General features: G+C 56.9%; 1 protein-coding gene across 1 annotated transcript in view; it reads left to right on the forward strand.

The window, feature by feature from the left end:
- The window catches only part of LOC120381973 (zinc finger protein 850-like), a 754,134-nt gene that overhangs the window by 220,300 nt on the left and 514,995 nt on the right, over positions 1-18,839 (forward strand). The gene's annotated exons all lie outside the window — the stretch shown is intronic.

Consider the following 18,839-nt stretch of genomic DNA (forward strand, 5'->3'; position numbering starts at 1 on the left):
GCTGGGCAGCTCCCATTTGGTGTGAGGGGTGCAGGTGGGAATGTGAGTGGGGGTGCAGGCGCTCCTGTTTGGTGCTCAGGGTGGGGGTGGGGATGTGCAGGGGTGCAAGATTCAGGGCAGAGGACTGGGGCCATGTGAGGGGGGTGCAGGTATCAGGGCTGGGTATGTGTGGGGGTGCCAGAGTCAGGGCTGGGGTCGGGGGGGGGGGTGAAAGAGTCAACAGAGGGCTGGGTGTGTATGAGGGAGGTACAGGGCTCAGGGCAGGGGCCTGTGTGTGTGTTGGGGGGTGTCAGGGTTCAGGGCAGAGGGCTGGGTGACTGCCCCCCTCAGAACCTCCAACCCCCTCTGCTCCTTGTCCCCTGACTATCCCCTCCTGGGACCCCTGCCCCTAACTGCCCCCCAGAACCCTATCCCCTATCTAAGCCTCCCTGTTCTTGTCCCCTGACTGCCCCCCTAGGAGCCTACCCCCTACCTGTCCCCTGACTGCCCCAACCCTTATCCACACCCCCCCCCCCCGACAGGACCCCCAGAACTCCTGAGCCATACAACCCTTCTCCTGACAGCCCCTCCCCAAACTCCGGACTCATCCAACCCCCCGAGTTCCTTGTCCCCTCACTGCCCCCCTAGGAGTCTACCCCCTACCTGTCCCCTGACTGCCCTAACCCTTATCCAAACCCGAGATAGACCCCCGGACTCCCACGCCCCATCCAACCACTCCCCACCCCCGACAGGACCCCCAGCACTCCCGACCCGTACAACCCTCCCCCTGCTCCCTGCCTGCCGCAACCCCCTCGACACCCCTGCCTCCTGAGAGACCCCACAAACTCCTGACGCATCTAACCCCTCCAGCTCCTTGTCCCCTGACCACCTCCTCCAGAGACCCCCCCACACTAACTGTCCCCTGACCCTGTTCCCTGTCTGCTGCCTCCAGAGACCCCCAACCCTAGCCACCCCCCCAGGATCCCACCCCCTATCCAACCAACCCTGCTCCCTGTTCCCTGACTGCCCCCACCCCTTACCAAAGCCCCCCAGCACCAGATCCCCTTACCATGAGCCTATGCTGCCCCATGGGAGCGCGCAGCCCCGGACCCAGAGCGCTGCGCGTGGCGGCAGGGATCTGGGGGAGGGGCTGGGGGCTTGCTGTGCTCGGCCCGGTGCTCCAGCCTGGGAGCACGGACCCTGTGGCTTGCCGTGCTGGGCAGGATTTTTAATGGCACCCTGGAGTCCTGGTAGGCAGCCGCGTGCCATTGAAAATCGGCTCCAGTGACGTCTTTGGCACGCGGCTGCCAGAGGTTGCTGACCCCTGACCTAGTGTCTCTGTGGCTCCATGAGGGAAATAACTAGTGAGACCATGTGGCCATGTGGGGTAATGCGCTGAGCAGTTCCTGCATGGAGCAATAATGACACCGTGTGGCCACGCAGGATAATGCACAGACCATTTCTCATGGAGCAACAGTGACACTGTGTGGCCACGCAGGGAAATGCACAGAGCATTTCTCTCGGAGGAACAGACAAACCATTACCCTGCGTGGGCACACGGTGTCACTGTAGCTCCATGAAGGAACTGCTCTGTGCATTACCTTCCGTGGCCACACGGTGTCTCTGTTGCTCCATATAGGAAATGCTCTGTGCATTACCCTACTTGGCCACACGGTGTCACTGTTCCTCTAAGGAAAATGCTCTGTGCATTACCCTGCGTGGCTACATGGTGTCACTGTAGCTACATGCAGGAACTGTTCTGTGCATTACCCTGTGTGGCCACGTGCTGTCACTGTTGCACCGTGAGAAACCCCATGTGCATTAGACTCGTGGCCACACGGTGCCCCGCTTGCTTCATGAGAAATACTCTGTGCATTACCCTGCGTGGCCACATGGTGTCCCTTTTGCTCCATGCAGGAACTACTCTGTGCATTACCCTACGTGGCCACACGGTGTCACTGTTCATCTGAGAGAAATGCTCTGTGCATTACCCTGCGTGGCCACATGGTGTCACTGTTGCACCGTGAGAAATCCCATGTGCATTACCCAGCATGGCCACACGGTGTCACTGTAGATACATGCGGGAACTGCTCTCTGCATTACCCATCGTGGCCACATGGTGTCACTGTTGCTCCATGAGAAATGGTCTGTGCATTACCTGTCGTGGCCACATAGTGTCACTGTTGCTCCATGCAGAAACTGCTCTGTGAATTTCCCTGCGTGGCCACAGGGTGTCACTGTTGCTCCATGAGAAATCCCATGTGCATTACCCTGCGTGGCCACATGGTGTCACTGTAGCTGCACGCAGGAACTGCTCTGTGCATTACCCTGCATGGCCACACGGTGTCACTGTTGCTCCATGCAGCAACTGCTCTGTGCATTACCCGTCGTGGCCACAGGGTGTCACTGTTGCACCATGAGAAATCCCATGTGCATTACCCTGCGTGGCCACATGGTGTCACTGTTGTTCTGTGAGAAATCCCATGTGCATTACCCTGCATGGCCACATGGTGTCACTGTAGCTGCACACAGACACTACTCTGTGCATTACCCTCCGTGGCCACATGGTGTCACTGTTGCTCCATGCAGGAACTGCTCTGTGCATTACCCTACTTGGTCACACGGTGTCACTGTAGCAACATGCAGGAACTATTCTGTGCATTACCCTACTTGGCCACATGGTGTCACTGTAGCTGCACGCAGGAACTGCTCTGTGCATTACCCGTTGTGGCCACACGGTGTCACTGTTGATCCATGCAGGAACTGTTCTGTGCATTACCCTGCGTGGCCAAACGGTGTCACTGTTGCTCCATGCAGAAACTGCTCTGTGAATTTCCCGGCATAGCAACACGGTGTCACTGTTGCTCCGTGAGAAAAACTCTGTTCATTACCCTGCGTGGCCACATGGTGTCACTGTTGCTCTGAGAGAAATGCTCTGTGCATTACCCTCCGCGGCCACACGGTGTCTCTGTTGCTCCATGAGATAGCGTCTGTGCATTACCCTTCATGGCCACATGGTGTCACTGTTGCTCAATATAGGAAATGGTCTATGCATTACCCTACTTGGCCACATGGTGTCACTGTTCCTCTGAGAGAAATGCTCTGTGCATTACCCTGCCTGGCCACATGGTGTCACTCTTGTGCCGTGAGAAATCCCATGTGCATTAGCCTGGTGGCCATACGGTGTCCCGCTTCTCCATGAGAAATACTCTGCGCATTACCCTGCGTGGTCACACGATGTCACTGTGGCTTCGTGCAGGAACTGCTCTGTGCATTACCCGTCGTGGCCACAGGGTGTCACTGTTGCTCCATGAGAAATGGTCTGTGAATTTCCCTGCGTGGCCACAGGGTGTCACTGTTGCTCCATGCAGAAACTGCTCTGTGAATTTCCCTGCGTGACCACATGGTGTCACTGTAGCTGCACGCAGGAACTGCTCTGTGCATTACCCTGCGTGGCCACATGGTGTCACTGTAGCTGCACGCAGGAACTGTTCTGTGCATTACCCTCCGTGGCCACACGGTGTCACTGTTGCTCCATGCAGGAACTGCTCTGTGCATTACCGTCCGTGGCCACACGGTGTCACTGTTGCTCCGTTAGATATGCTCTGTGCATTACCCTACGTGGCCACACAGTGTCACTGTTCCTCTGAGAGAAATGCTCTGTGCATTACCCTGCATCGCCACATGGTGTCACTGTTGCTCCATGCAGGAACTGCTCTGTGGATTACCGTGCGTGGCCACACGATGTCACTGTTGCTCCATGCAGGAACTGCTCTGTGGATTACTGTGCGTGGCCACACGGTGTCACTGTTCCTCTGAGAGAAATGCTCTGTGCATTACCCTGCGTGGCCACATGGTGTCACTGTAGCTACATGCAGGAACTGTTCTGTGCATTACCCTGCGTGGCCACACGGTGTCACTGTAGCTGCACGCAGGAACTGCTCTGTGCATTACCCGTTGTGGCCACACGGTGTCACTGTTGATCCATGCGGGAACTGTTCTGTGCATTACCCTGCGTGGCCACACGGTGTCACTGTAGCTGCACGCAGGAACTGATCCTGTGCATTACCCGTCGTGGCCACATGGTGTCACTGTTGCTCCATGAGAAATGGTCTGTGCGTTACCCTGCGGGGCCACATGGTGTCACTGTAGCTACATTCAGGAACTGTTCTGTGGATTACCCTGCGTGGCCACATGGTGTCACTGTTGCTCCATGAGAAATGGTCTGTGAATTTCCCTGCGTGGCCACACGGTGTCAGTGTTCCTCTGAGAGAAATGTTCTGTGCATTACCCTGCGTGGCCACACGGTGTCACTATTCCTCCGTGAGAAATGCTCTGTGCATTACCCTTCATGGCCACATGGTGTCACTGTAGCTCCGTATAGGAATGCTCTATGCATTACCCTGCGTGGCCACACAGTGTCACTGTTGCTCCATGCAGGAACTACTCTGTGCATTACCCTGCGTGGCCACACGGTGTCTCTGTTGCTCCATGAGATATGGTCTGTGCATTACCCTTCATGGCCACATGGTGTCACTGTTGCTCAATATAGGAAATGGTCTATACATTACCATACTTGGCCACATGGTGTCACTGTTCCTCTGAGAGAAATGCTCTGTGCATTACCGTGCCTGGCCACATGGTGTCACTCTTGCGCCGTGAGAAATCCCATGTGCATTAGCCTCGTGGCCACACGGTGTCCCGCTTCCTCCATGAGAAATACGCTGTGCATTACCCTGCGTGGTCACACGATGTCACTGTGGCTTCATGCAGGAACTGCTCTGTGCATTACCCGTCGTGGCCACATGGTGTCACTGTTGCTCCATGCAGAAACTGCTCTGTGAATTTCCCTGCCTGGCCACAGGGTGTCACTGTTGCTCCGTGAGAAATCCCATGTGCATTACCCTGCGTGGCCACATGGTGTCACTGTAGATACATGCGGGAACTGTTCTGTGCATTACCCTGCGTGGCCACACGGTGTCACTGTAGCTGCACGCAGGAACTGCTCCTGTGCATTACCCGTCGTGGCTACATGGTGTCACTGTTGCTCCGTGAGAAATCCCATCTGCATTACCCTGCGTGGCCGCATGGTGTCACTGTTGTTCCGTGAGAAATCCCATGTGTATTACCCGTCGTGGCCACATGGTGTCACTGTTGCTCCATGAGAAATGGTCTGTGCATTACCCTGCGTGGCCACACGGTGTCACTGTTGCTCCAAGAGAAATACTCTGTGCATTACCCTGCGTGGCCACACGGTGTCACTGTAGCTGCACGCAGGAACTGCTCTGTGCAGTACCCGTTGTGGCCACACGGTGTCACTGTTGATCCAGGCGGGAACTGTTCTGTGCATTACCCTGCGTGGCCACACGGTGTCACTGTAGCTGCACGCAGGAACTGATCCTGTGCATTACCCGTCGTGGCCACATGGTGTCACTGTTGCTCCATGAGAAATGGTCTGTGAATTTCCCTGGGTGGCCACACGGTGTCACTATTCCTCCGTGAGAAATGCTCTGTGCATTACCCTTCATGGCCACATGGTGTCACTGTAGCTCCGTATAGGAAATGGTCTATACATTACCATACTTGGCCACATGGTGTCACTGTTGCTCCATGAGAAATGGTCTGTGAATTTCCCTGCGTGGCCACACGGTGTCACTCTTGCGCCATGAGAAATCCCATGTGCATTAGCCTCGTGGCCACACGGTGTGGCCACATGGTGTCACTGTAGATACATGCGGGAACTGTACTGTGCATTACCCTGCGTGGCCACACGGTGTCACTGTAGCTGCACGCAGGAACTGATCCTGTGCATTACCCGTCGTGGCCACATGGTGTCACTGTTGCTCCATGAGAAATGGTCTGTGCGTTACCCTGCGGGGCCACATGGTGTCACTGTAGCTACATTCAGGAACTGTTCTGTGGATTACCCTGCGTGGCCACATGGTGTCACTGTTGCTCCATGAGAAATGGTCTGTGAATTTCCCTGCGTGGCCACACGGTGTCAGTGTTCCTCTGAGAGAAATGTTCTGTGCATTACCCTGCGTGGCCACACGGTGTCATTATTCCTCCGTGAGAAATGCTCTGTGCATTACCCTTCATGGCCACATGGTGTCACTGTAGCTCCGTATAGGAATGCTCTATGCATTACCCTGCGTGGCCACACAGTGTCACGCTTGCTCCATGCAGGAACTGCTCTGTGCATTACCCGTCATGGCCACACGATGTCACTGTTGCTCCATGCAGGAACTGCTCTGTGCATTACCCTTCGAGACCACACGGTGTCACTGTTCCACTGAGAGAAATGCTCTGTATTACGCTGCATGGCCACATGATGTCACTGTAGCTCTATGCAGGAACTCTTCTGTGCATTACCCTGCGTGGCCTCACGGTGTCACTGTTCCACTGAGAGAAATGCTCTGTATTACGCTGCATGGCCACATGATGTCACTGTAGCTCTATGCATGAACTGTTCTGTGCATTACCCTGCGTGGCCACACGGTGTCACTGTAGCTGCACGCAGGAACTGCTCCTGTGCATTACCCGTTGTGGCTACATGGTGTCACTGTTGCTCCGTGAGAAATCCCATCTGCATTACCCTGCGTGGCCACATGGTGTCACTGTTGTTCCGTGAGAAACCCCCTGTGTATTACCCGTCGTGGCCACATGGTGTCACTGTTGCTCCATGCAGAAACTGCTCTGTGCATTACCCGTCGTGGCCACATGGTGTCACTGTTGCTCCATGCAGAAACTGCTCTGTGAATTTCCCTGCGTGGCCACAGGGTGTCACTGTTGCTCCGTGAGAAATCCCATGTGCATTACCCTGCGTGGCCACATGGTGTCACTGTAGATACATGCGGGAACTGTTCTGTGCATTGCCCTGCGTGGCCACACGGTGTCACTGTAGCTGCACACAGGAACTGCTCCTGTGCATTACCCGTCGTGGCTACATGGTGTCACTGTTGCTCCGTGAGAAATCCCATCTGCATTACCCTGCGTGGCCACATGGTGTCACTGTTGTTCCGTGAGAAATCCCATGTGTATTACCCGTCGTGTCCACATGGTGTCACTGTTGCTCCATGAGAAATGGTTTGTGCATTACCCTGCGTGGCCACACGGTGTCACTGTAGCTGCACGCAGGAACTGCTCCTGTGCATTACCCGTCGTGGCTACATGGTGTCACTGTTGCTCCGTGAGAAATCCCATCTGCATTACCCTGCGTGGCCACATGGTGTCACTGTTGTTCCATGAGAAATCCCATGTGTATTACCCGTCGTGGCCACATGGTGTCACTGTTGCTCCATGAGAAATGGTCTGTGCATTACCCTGCGTGGCCACACGGTGTCACTGTTGCTCCAAGAGAAATACTCTGTGCATTACCCTGCGTGGCCACACGGTGTCACTGTAGCTGCACGCAGGAACTGATCCTGTGCATTACCCGTCGTGGCCACATGGTGTCACTGTTGCTCCATGAGAAATGGTCTGTGCATTACCCTGCGTGGCCACACGGTGTCACTATTCCTCCGTGAGAAATGCTCTGTGCATTACCCTGCGTGGCCACATGGTGTCACTGTGGCTCCATGCAGGAACTGTTCTGTGCATTACCCTTCGTGGCCACATGGTGTCAGTGTTCCTCTGAGAGAAATACTCAGTGCATTACCCTTCGTGGCCACACGGTGTCAGTGCAGCCGTCACTGTGTCTTACGAGGTTCCAGGGGCCCTCGCAGCCCTGTTTCCAGAATGTAGGCGTCCCGATGGTGCTTAGGGGATTTGGAGGGGCCCCCCAGCACTCTCTCCGCTGCTGCAAGTGTCCCGGGGGTCCTGAGGGGGTTCCGGAGGGGCCCCCAGGCCTCTCTCCAGGCTGTAGGGGTCCCAGGGGGTTTAGGCGGTTTGGGGGGGCCCCAGCCCTCTCTCCAGGCTGTAGGGGTCCCAGGGGGTTTAGGCGGTTTGGGGGGGCCCCAGCCCTCTCACCAGGCTGTAGGGGTTCCAGGGGGTATTATGGGGTTCTGGCGGGGCCTCCAGCCCACTCTCTAGGCTGTAGGTGTCCTGGGGGTGCTTAGGGGGTTCTGGGGGACTCCCCAGTCCTCTCTCCAGGCTGTAGGGGTCCCAGGGGGCTGAGGGGGTTCTGGGGGGGCTCCCAGCCTCCTCTCCAGGCTGTAGGGTTCCCGGTGGGGCTTCGGGCATCGGGGGGCCCCCAGTGCCCTCTCCAGGCTGTAGGGATCCCAAGGGGGCTTAGGGTTTTCTGGGGGCCCCCCAGCCCTCTTTCCAGGGTGTAGAGTCCTGGGTGGGCTTAGGGGGTTCTGGGGGTGACCCCCAGCCCTCTCTCCAGGCTGTAGGGGTCCCGGGGTGGTTTAGGGTGTTCCGGGAGTCCCCCCAGATGTCTCTCCAGGCTGTAGGGGTCCTGGGGGGGATCAGGAGTTCAGGGGGGCCCCCTAGATCTCTGTCCAGGCTGTAGGGGTCCCGTGGGGCTTAGGGAGTTTGGGGGGACCCCGCAGCCCTCTCTCCAGGCTGTAGGGGTCCTGGAGGGGCTTAGGGGATTCCAGGGGCTCCCCAGCCCTCTCTCCAGGCTGTAGGGTTCTGGGGGGACTTGGAGAGAGGGCTGGGGGGCCCCCCAGAATGCCCTAAGCTGTTGGGGTATCAGGGGGGCTTAGGGGGTTTGGGGGGTCCCTCAAGCCCTGTCTCCAGGCTGTAGGTGTCCTGGGGGGTTAGGTGGTTAGGGGGTTTGGTGGGGCCCCCTAGCCCTCTCTCCAGGCTGTAGGGGTCCAGGAGGGATTTAGGGGGTTCGTGGGGGACACAGATACCTCTCTCCAGGCTTCAGGGGTTCCCAGGGGGGGCTTAGGGGGTTCGTGGGAGGCACAGATAACTACGTCTAGACTGGAGGCATCCCTTGGGGTTTAGGGGGTTTCTGAGGTGTCCAGATACCAGCCTCCAGGCTTTAGGGGTCTCAGGTGGTCTTAGGGGATTCGTGGGGTGCAGAGATACCTACGTCCAGGCTGGATGGGTCCCGAGGGGATTAGTGGGTTTGGGGCTGGGCCCAGATACTTATATTCAGGCTGTAGACATTCCTGGGGGGATTAGGGGTTTAGTGGGGACACAGATACCTACATCCAGGGTGCAGTGTTCCCTGGGGGTTTATGGGGTTTGTGGGGGGCACAGATACCTACGTCCATGGTGGTGTTGTCCCTGGGAGGCTTAGGGGGTTGTGGGTGGCAGAAATACCTTTGTCCAGGCTAGATGGGTCCCGCGGGGATTAGGGGTTTGTGGGAGGCACAGATACCTATGTAAGCAGAGTCAGGATGAGCTCTACCCTGACATCTGGTGGTGAATTATGGCGAGTGTGGAAAATAATTTCAGGGGCTGATGGTGTTTGCATAGGCACAGCCCACGGCATCCTGGGATGGTTCCTTTGGCAGCTGTGGGATCCCCAGTTTCTTTGTTGTTAGGGCGGCAGAAGGGGAGTGTTGTCACCCTGACTGTGTGGATGAGGAACTGTGAAACTGCTTTGTGACAGGGAATCTCACCATCAATGGAGTGGTACTCGCTAGACAAGGGAGTGGGCTCCTTGGGTGAGCCAGAAACACCAATTGCACTTGTTTTTTCTTCCTGGTGTTGAATACCAGAGCTGATTTTGGATTCTCTTAAGAATCTAAGTTCTAGGTTCCTGAACTGGAATCACTAAAGAGCTGAAATTCCTAAAGAGCTGTTCTAAGTAGTGGGGGAGCCTGAAGCTATATTGCAGAGCAGAGCAGCTGGCAGAGTGGAGCAGTTTGTGGGACAGTTGGAGCGGATCACAGGACGGCTGGTGGAGGAGGGCAGCTGGCAGAGCGGAGCAGTTTGTGGGACAGTTGGAGCAGATCACAGGACGGCTGGTGGAGGAGGGCAGCTGGCAGAGCGGAGCAGTTTGTGGGACAGTTGGAGCAGATCACAGGACGGCTGGTGGAGCAGAGCAGCTGGCAGAGCGGAGCAGTTTGTGGGACGGCTGGAGCGGATCGAGGGACGGCTGGTGGAGCAGAGCAGCTGCCAGAGCAGAGCAGTTTGTGGGGACGGCTGGAGCAGATCACAGGATGGCTGGTGGAGCAGAGCAGCTTGCAGAGCGGAGCAGTTTGTGGGACGGCTGGAGCGGATCAAGGGATGGCTGGTGGAGCAGAGCAGCTGCCAGAGCAGAGCAGTTTGTGGGGACGGCTGGAGCAGATCACAGGAAGGCTGGTGGAGTAGAGCAGCCGGTGGAGCAGAGGTGAGCAGTTCGTGGGGAAGGCGGAAGCAGAATCCCACAGAGAGGTAGGGCAGTCAGCCCTGGACCACGTAAGGTTCCCCTTTCTACCCAGGCTGGCAGGGGGGAAACACCTGCAGAGAGACTCATGAACTCTGGGGCTGTGAGACTGTGGTTGATTTTTGGGTTGCTGGACTCGGGATATTTGAGGCATTGGACTTTGGAGTCTTGGGGTGATTTGGGGGTTGCTGGACTCAAGAGCCCAGAGAAAAGGACTCGGCCTAGTTGAGGTGTTTTCCCAATTTAATGCTATGTTGTTTATCTCATGTTATTAAACATTTTCTGCTACACCCAGACTCTGTGCTTGGGAGAGGGGAGCTATTGCCTCTTTGAGGCACCCAGGGGTGTGTGTGTAAGATTTTCCAGATCACTGGGTGGGGGCTCGAGCTGGTTTGCATTATGTTGTAGGGAAGGGTCCCCTATGTATTGAACCCGGCCCTTGCTGCTCTCAATTCAGCCTGGCAGAAGGGTTATAACTACGTCCAGGCTGGAGCAGTCCTTGGGGAGCTTAGAGGGTTTGTGGGAGGCACAGATACCTATGTACCAACTGTAGGACCCCCAGGGTGCTTAGGGGGTTTTGGGGGGGCACAGATACCTGCGTCCTGGTTGTAGGGGTCCCGGGTGTGCTTATGGAGTTCGGGGGTGCACAGATAGCTATGTCCAGGGTGTAGGGGCCCCAGGGTGGGGGCTTAGGGTGTCGTGGGGGGCACAGGTACCTCTGTCCAGGCTGTAGGGGTCCCAGAGCAGCTTATGGATTTCGGGGGGGGGCACAGATTCCTATCTCTGGGCTTTAGACGTCCCTGGGAGGCTTAGGGGGTTCGTGGGGGGCACACATATCTACATCCAAGCTGTAGGGTTTCCTCTGGGGTTTAGGGTGTTTGTGGGGAGCACATATTCCTACGTCCAGGCTGCAGGGGTACCTTGGGGGCTTAGGGGCTTTGTGGGGGGCCCAGATACCTAAGGCTAAACTGGAGTGGTCCCTGAGGGGCTTATGGTGATTGCGGGGGGCAGAGATACCTTCGTCCAGGCTGGAGGGGTCCTGGGAGGCTTAGGTGATTTGTGGGGGGCACCGATACCTACATCCAGTCTGTAGGGGCCCCTGGAGGGCTTACAAGGTTTTTTGAGGGCACAGATACCAACTTCCAGGGTTTAGGTGACCCTGGGGGGCTTAGGGGGTTTGTGAGGGGCACAGATACCTACGTCCACCCTGGAGTGGACCCGGGGGTATTTATGAGGTTCGGGGAAGGGCACAGATAACTATCTCCAGGCTGTAGGGATCCCTCAGGGGCTTACGGGTTTTGTGGGGGGCACAGATACCTAGGTCCAGGCCTTAGGGGTCCCGGGGAGATTAGGGGGTTCGTTGGGGGCACAGATACCTACGTCCAGGCTGTAGAGGTCCCTGGGGGGTTTAGGGGGTTTGTGGGGGCAACAGATACCTACGTTTAGGATGTAGAGGTCCCTGGGGGGCTTAGATGGTTTGTGGGGGGCCCAGATACCTACATCCAGGCTGGAGTGTTCCCTCGGGGGCTTAGGGGATTTGTGGGAGGCACATATACCTGCATCCAGGATGTAGGGGTCCCTGGTGGGCTTAGGGTGTTTGCGGGAGGTACAGATACTTATGAACAGATTGGAGGAATCCCGGGGGGCTTAGGGGGTTTATGGGGGTCACAAATACCAAGGTCCAGGCTATAGAGGTCCCTGGGGGGCTTTTAGGGTTTATGGGGGCCACACATACCTATGTTTAGAATGTAGGGGTCCCTGGGGGGCTTAGATGGTGTGTGGGGTCCCAGATACCTACATCCAGGCTGGAGCATCCCTGGGGGTCTTAGGGGGTTTGTGGGGGGAACAGATACCTACGTCCAGGCTGTAGGGGTCCCAGAGGTCTTAAGGGGTTGTGGGGGGCACACATTCCTACGTCCAGGCTGTAGGTTTCTCGGAGGTGCTTAGGGGGTCGTGGGGGTTATAGATACCTACATCCAGGGTGTAGGGGTCCCTCGGGGGCTTAGGAGGTTTGTGGAGAGCACATATTCCTATATCCAGGCTTTAGGGGTCCCATGGGAACTTACGGGTTTCGTGGGGGGCACAGATACCTACTTCCAGGCTGTAGAAGTCCCTCAGGGGCTTAGGGGGTTTGTGGGGAGCACATATTCCTATGTCCAGGTTGTAGGGGTCGCTAGGGGGGTTAGGGTGTTCGTGGGGGGCACAGATACCTTCGTCCTGGCTGGAAGGGTCAATGGGGTGCTTAGGGAGTTTGTGGTGGGCAGAGATACCTACATCCAAGCTGTTAGGGTTTCTGGGGGATGAAGGGGTTTCTGAGGGGCACATATACCTACGTACAGACTGTAGGGGTCCCGGGGGGCTTAGGGGGTTTATGGGAGGCATAGATACCAATGTCCAGGCTGTAGAGGTCCCTGGGTGGCTTATGGGGTTTTTGGGGTGCACAGATACCGACTTCCCGGCTGTAGGGGTGCCGGGGGGCTTGGGGGGTCGTGGGGGCACAGGTATCTACGTCCAGGATGTAGGGGTACCTGGGGGCTTAGGGAGTTTGTGGGGGCACAGATACCTACCCCGAGGCTGTAGGGTTTCCCTGGGGGTTAGGGGGTTTCTGACGGGCACAGATATCTACGTCGAGGCTGGACGGGTCCCGGAGGGCTTAGGGGTTTTATTAGGGTCAAAGATACCAACCTCCAGGCTGTAGAGGTCCCTGGAGGGCTTAGGGGGTTCGTGGGGTGCACAGATACCTACGTCCGGGCTGTAGGGTCCCGGGCACTTCGGAGGGTTTTGTGGCCGGCTGATTGAATCAGGCTGCAGCTCTCAGCCTGCCGGAGCTGATTCAATCAGCCTGCGGGAGCCCAAGGTAAGACGCGACTGGGAGGGGAGAATCCAGGGTTGAGGAGGCTCGTGGGGTGAGAGGAATTGGGGGTGATGAGGTTCGGGGCTGCGGGGAAGGTAGCGCTGGGGCCAAGGACGCTGGGCTCTGCAGCTGTCTCCCAGGTGAGACAGGGAGGGGAATCAGAGTGTGTCGGGGCTGGGGAGGAAGGAATCGGGGGTGACGTGGCTCGTGGGAGGAATTGGGGGTGACGAGGAGGGGAGAGGGCCGGGATCCCGCGGGAGGGGGGGCAGTGAGTTCCCTGTCTCTATGTTCTCAGTAATAGCAGCTGTTCCCCTAGCAAACCCCCGTTCCCCATGTTGCCCCCTTGGCTCCAGTCTGTGGCTCGGTGTTTAAAGCCGATAGGATCGAGCCGGGTCCAGCTCTCTCGGGCACTGGTGAGTTCTGCGTCTGTTCTGCGCACGGCCCCGGTCTCCAGCTGTTCAATCCTTCACCCGGGGGCGGGGTTAATAGTGGGCGGGGTCCCAGCCAGAGCCCCCAGCCCCCGCTGCGGGGAGGGGCGCAGGGCGGGAGGACGCAGGGGCTTGTGGGAGTGGCAGTGCGCCCCGGCCTACAACTCCCATCAGCCCCCGCGGACCCAGCGGGCGGCGCTTTGGGCGCGACGGGCTCCGCTTGCAGGGCGGGGCCTGGAGCGGAAGTGACGTCAGCGGGCTGGAGGCCGCCCGTGATAAGCACCCCCCCAAGTGCTCCCACAGCCCCCCCGCCTCCCCCCAGTGCCTTTCCTCCCCCCCTGCCCAGCCACAGCCCCTGCGACCTTCCCCAGCCCCCATGCCCCCGGTGCCCCCCACTGCTGTGAGCTTCCCGGCTCCTCATGGGCCTCCCCTTCCCCACACACCTGCAGTGTGCCGCAAGCTTCCCTCCGCCCACGGGCCCCCAGGGCCCCAGCACACGGCAATTTCCCAAGTCCCCTTGGTGCCCTCACCCCAGCCCCCTGCATCCCTAGTGCGCCACGACCTTCCCCACCCCGGTGTCTCCGCACCGCTAGCACGCTGTGACCTTCCCCCGCACCCCAACCCCAGCTCCCCGTGACATTCTCTAGTCCCCTCAGGCTGCCCCCACAACCTTCCTCGTCCCCTGTAACCCCCACCGCCCCTATGCCTGCAGCCTTCTCCAATCTGAACGCCCGTTCCTCTAGCCAAAACCAGCCCATGCCCGTCTATCCCCCCATCCGTTGGGCCCCTCCGTCCTTTCTTCTCCCTCCAACACCTCCTAGGCCACCCAACCTGCACCCCATCCCTACTTTCCCCCGTACAGGCCTTCTCCCATAGCCCCTTCCGCCCCTCCTCCCCAACACCCTCCAGCCTGCAACAACTTTCCCCAACCTACACGCCTGCATCCCCCAGTTCATTCCTCCATTCAAGGGACTCCTCAGACCCCATCTCTCTCCAACATCCTCCCAGCTCACCACAACCTGCGCCTCCATCCATGCCCCCACCTGTAGGGACTGCTCAGCGCCCCTTCCTCCCCAACAGCCCCCCCAGTTCATTCCCCCATCCATTGGGCCGCTCAGTCCCCTTTTTTCCTCCCTCCCACCGCAGCCTGCACCCCACTCTGTCCCTAGATCTGTGGGCCCCCAGTGCCCTTTTCTCCTTTGTCCAACATTCCCCAACCTGCACCCCCATTCCTCCGTCCACCCATGGGGCCCCTCAGCCCTTCTCTCTCCTTCCTGCCCAACACTCACCCTTCATAGCACACGGGCAGGCGAGCTAGGGGACGAAACCCGTGGGGAGCAGTGGATTGTAGAGTGGAGCGGTGACTGATAGTGTGGGCTCAGTCTCTGTTCCTCGACTGGGGCGGCTGGAGATGGGATGGGAGAGGGAGGCAGGGATGAGGGTGTTAATAGAGCTCTGTGTAGTGATAGTTCCTGCTTGTCTTTATTAGTTTGCAGAGGAATTGTCCAGGAGCTGGAGCCGGAGGAGAAACTGGAAGAAGTGAACCTGAGCAGCCTGGACATCCTTGTAAGCAGAGATGAAGAGTCCTCCGCTTTCTGCCTTCTCCATGACTGGCTGTGAGTGAACAATTATGGCCTCTATCCCTCATCCGTACCACTCAAAGTTTTCTTCAGAGGCCATGAGCCTCCTTGTTGGCCATGGGGCTCTGTGGGATTACGACCAAGGGAAGGGACAACAGTCTCCTCTGCTCAGTGACTGTCTTGGATGCAGGTGCAACAGGCTGCTTAACATATGAACGTAAGAATGGCCAGACTGGGTCAGATCAAAGGTCCATCTAGCCTAGTATGCTGTCTACCGACAGTGGCTAATATCAGGTGCCCCAGAAGGAATGAACAGAACAGGAAATTACCAAGTGATCCATCCACTGTCACCCATTCCCAGCTCCTGGCAAACAGAGGCCAGGGACACGATCTCTGCTCATCGTGACTCATAGTCGTTGATGGACTCATCCTCCATGAATTGACAGTAACTCTCCACTTAACATCCTCTCGCTTAACATTGTTTCAATCTTAGGTCCCCGCTCAGTTACAGAACATGCTGTATTTAAAGTTGTGCAATGCTTGGCTATAACGGCGTTTGGCTGCCTGCTTTGTCCACAGTCGGCAGCCCCCCATCAGCTCTCCTATGCCCCCCCCCCCAGCACTTCCCGCCCGCCAGCAGACCCCATGGATCAGTGCCTTCCCCCACGGCCTCCTGCCTGTGGCAATCAGCTGGCTTGTGGTGTCCAGGGATGGGGAGTGAAGACTCGTTGTGCAGGCTCCCCCTTCCTCCCCTGCTTCCAAACACCGCAAGCCAGCTGATGGCTGCGGGCAGGAGCGAGGACCCAGTGTGTGAAGTAAAGGGGAAGGAGGGGGGAAGAAGAGGCAGGTTAAGGGTGGGGGCTTGGGGGAAGAGGAGGCAGAGGGTTGAGGCCCCCGACCCTGGTGCTTGCAGAGAGGGGGAGCTGCCGCTGCTCCTGTGCAACATGCTTCTGCTAGCCTACAGCACCTTCAGCCTCCTTGCCTGCCTCATTGTTGCCAGTGCCAGTGGGCTGTGCCTGTGTGGGGTTAGGCGGGGGCACCCCCCAACTATAGTACTGTACTGTATGGCAAAAAATAATTCCCTGCAGCGTAACCCCCCATTTACATCCATTCTTATGGGGAAATTGGACTCGCTTAACATCGTTTCACTTAAAGTTGCATTTTTCAGGAACATAACGAGAACGTTAAGTGAGGAGTTACTGTACCTAGTTCTTACTTGAACCCCATTATAGTCTTGGCTCTCACAGCATTCTCTGGCCAGGAGCTCCAAAGGCTGAGTGTGCGTTGCGTGCTTTTTAATTGTATCTATAAAGGTGTAATGGGAGATGGGAGAAGAAGAACCTACACAAGACTGCAGATTCACCCACGAAAGCTCATGCTGCAAAACGTCTGTTGGTCTATAAGGTGCCACAGGATTCTTTGCTGCTTTTACAGATCCAGACTAACACGGCTCCCCCTCTGATACCAGATTCCGCTGATAACTTCTGTTTTTCCCTCTTGTGTTGTGCTTAGTACAACGGAGAAAGAAGTGAAGGGTAAGAGTGAGGGACACCGGCAGGGCTGGGGCCGGGAGGGAATCACATTGTTACAGTCTGTGTTTGGGGTATAAACAGGGCTGTGTGTTCACGGACAGGCTCACACAGACGCCCGCTGGGCCTGGGATTCAGGCTGGGGCCGGTCGGGGTTTGGGTTCCCTTCACCCCCCCCCCCCCCGGTCCTCTTATCACACAGGAGCGTGTGAGATGGAAGGCGCCCAAGAGCTGTGAGACAGTGAGTGTTGTTGATTCCAGGCTATGCAGATGCCATGAAGCTGGGAGTGGAGCAGATGTCACCATCAGTGAGATAAGTGTCTGGTTTGGGGAGGACTCTGGTAACGGCCCACCTGCTTCCAGGCCAGGACTTGTCGTTAGCTGGGGCTGAGTTTATAGGAAAAGGTTCCTGAATAGCTGTAGTTACAAGGGAGACAAGGTCCCCGTTTTCAGGGTCTGGTCATTTCTCTGTCCACAAGCAGTGTGTTCTCTACAGCAGAAGGTTGGATCCAGGGGGATGACTCCAGCTGGTGAGTTTCTTGACTTCCTCCCACGTTTTTCTCTCTCTCTCTCCTCTAATGTGTTGGCCAACACACTCTCTGTCTGTCTCTGTCTCTCTCTCTGTCCTTGCCTCTCCTTGTCCTGTCTCCTTTCGTAGGACATGGGCAGGTGTGGTAGCTGTGCGTCCCCACAGGCTAGGTCTTGGGAGCGATGAACAAGTAGGAGGGGACCAAAATCACACAGGGTGGTGGGCGCTAGAGTGCAGCGGTGACTGTGGGTGTTGACTGAGTCTCTGCTCTAGCGGGGCTGATGTGGATGGCATGGGACGGGGAGGTAGGGATGAGGGCAAGATTTCATGCACCAGTTGAATTTTGTGTAGTGATGGCTTTTTCTTGGGTTACGTCCTGCGTTTGCAGAGGAATCATCCAGGAGCAGCAGCCGGAGGAGAAATTGGCAGAAGTGGACCTGAGCCGCCTGGAAATCCTCTTAAGTGGAGATCAACAGTCCTCAGCTTTCTGCCTCCCACATAACTGCCAGTGAGTAAGAGGTCAGGGCTTGGAATTCATCTGTACTCACTGCAATTTTCTTCACACTCTGTTTGCTTCCTCGTTGTCTATGGGGCTCTGTGTGATTAAGGCTTGAAGGGACCAGAGTCTCTGGATCTCTCCTGGCGTCTGCAGTCTGGGACTGTGGTGGGCCCGCTGTGCACCCCTGACTCTCACCCACCTTTGCCTCTGCTTGCTGGAAGCAACAAGCTACAAGAAGCAATAAGTTACAAGCCAAAAACATGCTTTTCCCCACAGGTGTGGTGTGTGTGTGACCAGAGTGTGCTGTGCAGAGTGACTGTTTAAGGTGTCATTCCAAGGGTTGCTTTCTACTTGTAGTCCTAAAGGTGTGATGGGATGAGGGTTCAGGGCAGAGCCTCACTGTGTGGGAGAGGCGAAAAGTAGAGCCTCCCCAACATTGCCCACAGAGATGGTAACTTACTTGTTTTTTCCCCTTATGCTGGCTTTAGTACCAAGGGAAAATAAATCAGGCGTCAGAGTCTACTCCCTTCATACTTTGGAAAGTGAGCAAAAGTGATCGGACCGCGAGAGCTATTGATGCTACGGAAAAGCCGTCCAACTGGGAGTGGAACAGCTGCTACTCTCAATGATAAGTGTCTATTTTGGTGATTGCTCTGCTCATGGCCCCCTCGCTTCTGGTAGCGATGCTCCGTTAGCTGGGGCTGGGTTTGTAGGAAAAGGTTCCCGACTAGTGGTTATGAGGGAGACAAGGTCCCCATTTTCAGGGGCTGCTCAGTTCTCTGGCCAGGAGCAGTGTGTCCTCTGGAGCAGAAGGTTAGATCCAGGAGAATGGCTGCAGGTGGAGAGTTGCTTGCCTTCCTCCTGTGTTTCTCTCTCTCTCTCTCTCTCTCTCTCTCTCTGTTCTCTAGTATGTTGGCCAACACACACCCTCTCTATGCTGGCCTTTCCTTATGCTGTCTCCCTTCTTAGGACATGGGGAGGTGTGCTAGGTGTGCATCCCCACAGGTTAGGTCTTGGAAGCCGTGGAGGAGTAGGAGGGGACGAACACCATGTTGGGCAGTAGGTGTTAAAGTGGAGCGGTGATTGTTGGTGTTAACTCGGTCTCTGTTCGTCGAGTGGGGCCGATGTAGATGGGATGGAAGAGGGAGGCAGGGATGAGGCCAAGATTTCAAGC

Source organism: Mauremys reevesii, linkage group 14, assembly GCF_016161935.1.
Source record: "Mauremys reevesii isolate NIE-2019 linkage group 14, ASM1616193v1, whole genome shotgun sequence".
In the NCBI taxonomy this organism is placed as follows: Eukaryota; Metazoa; Chordata; order Testudines; family Geoemydidae; genus Mauremys; species Mauremys reevesii.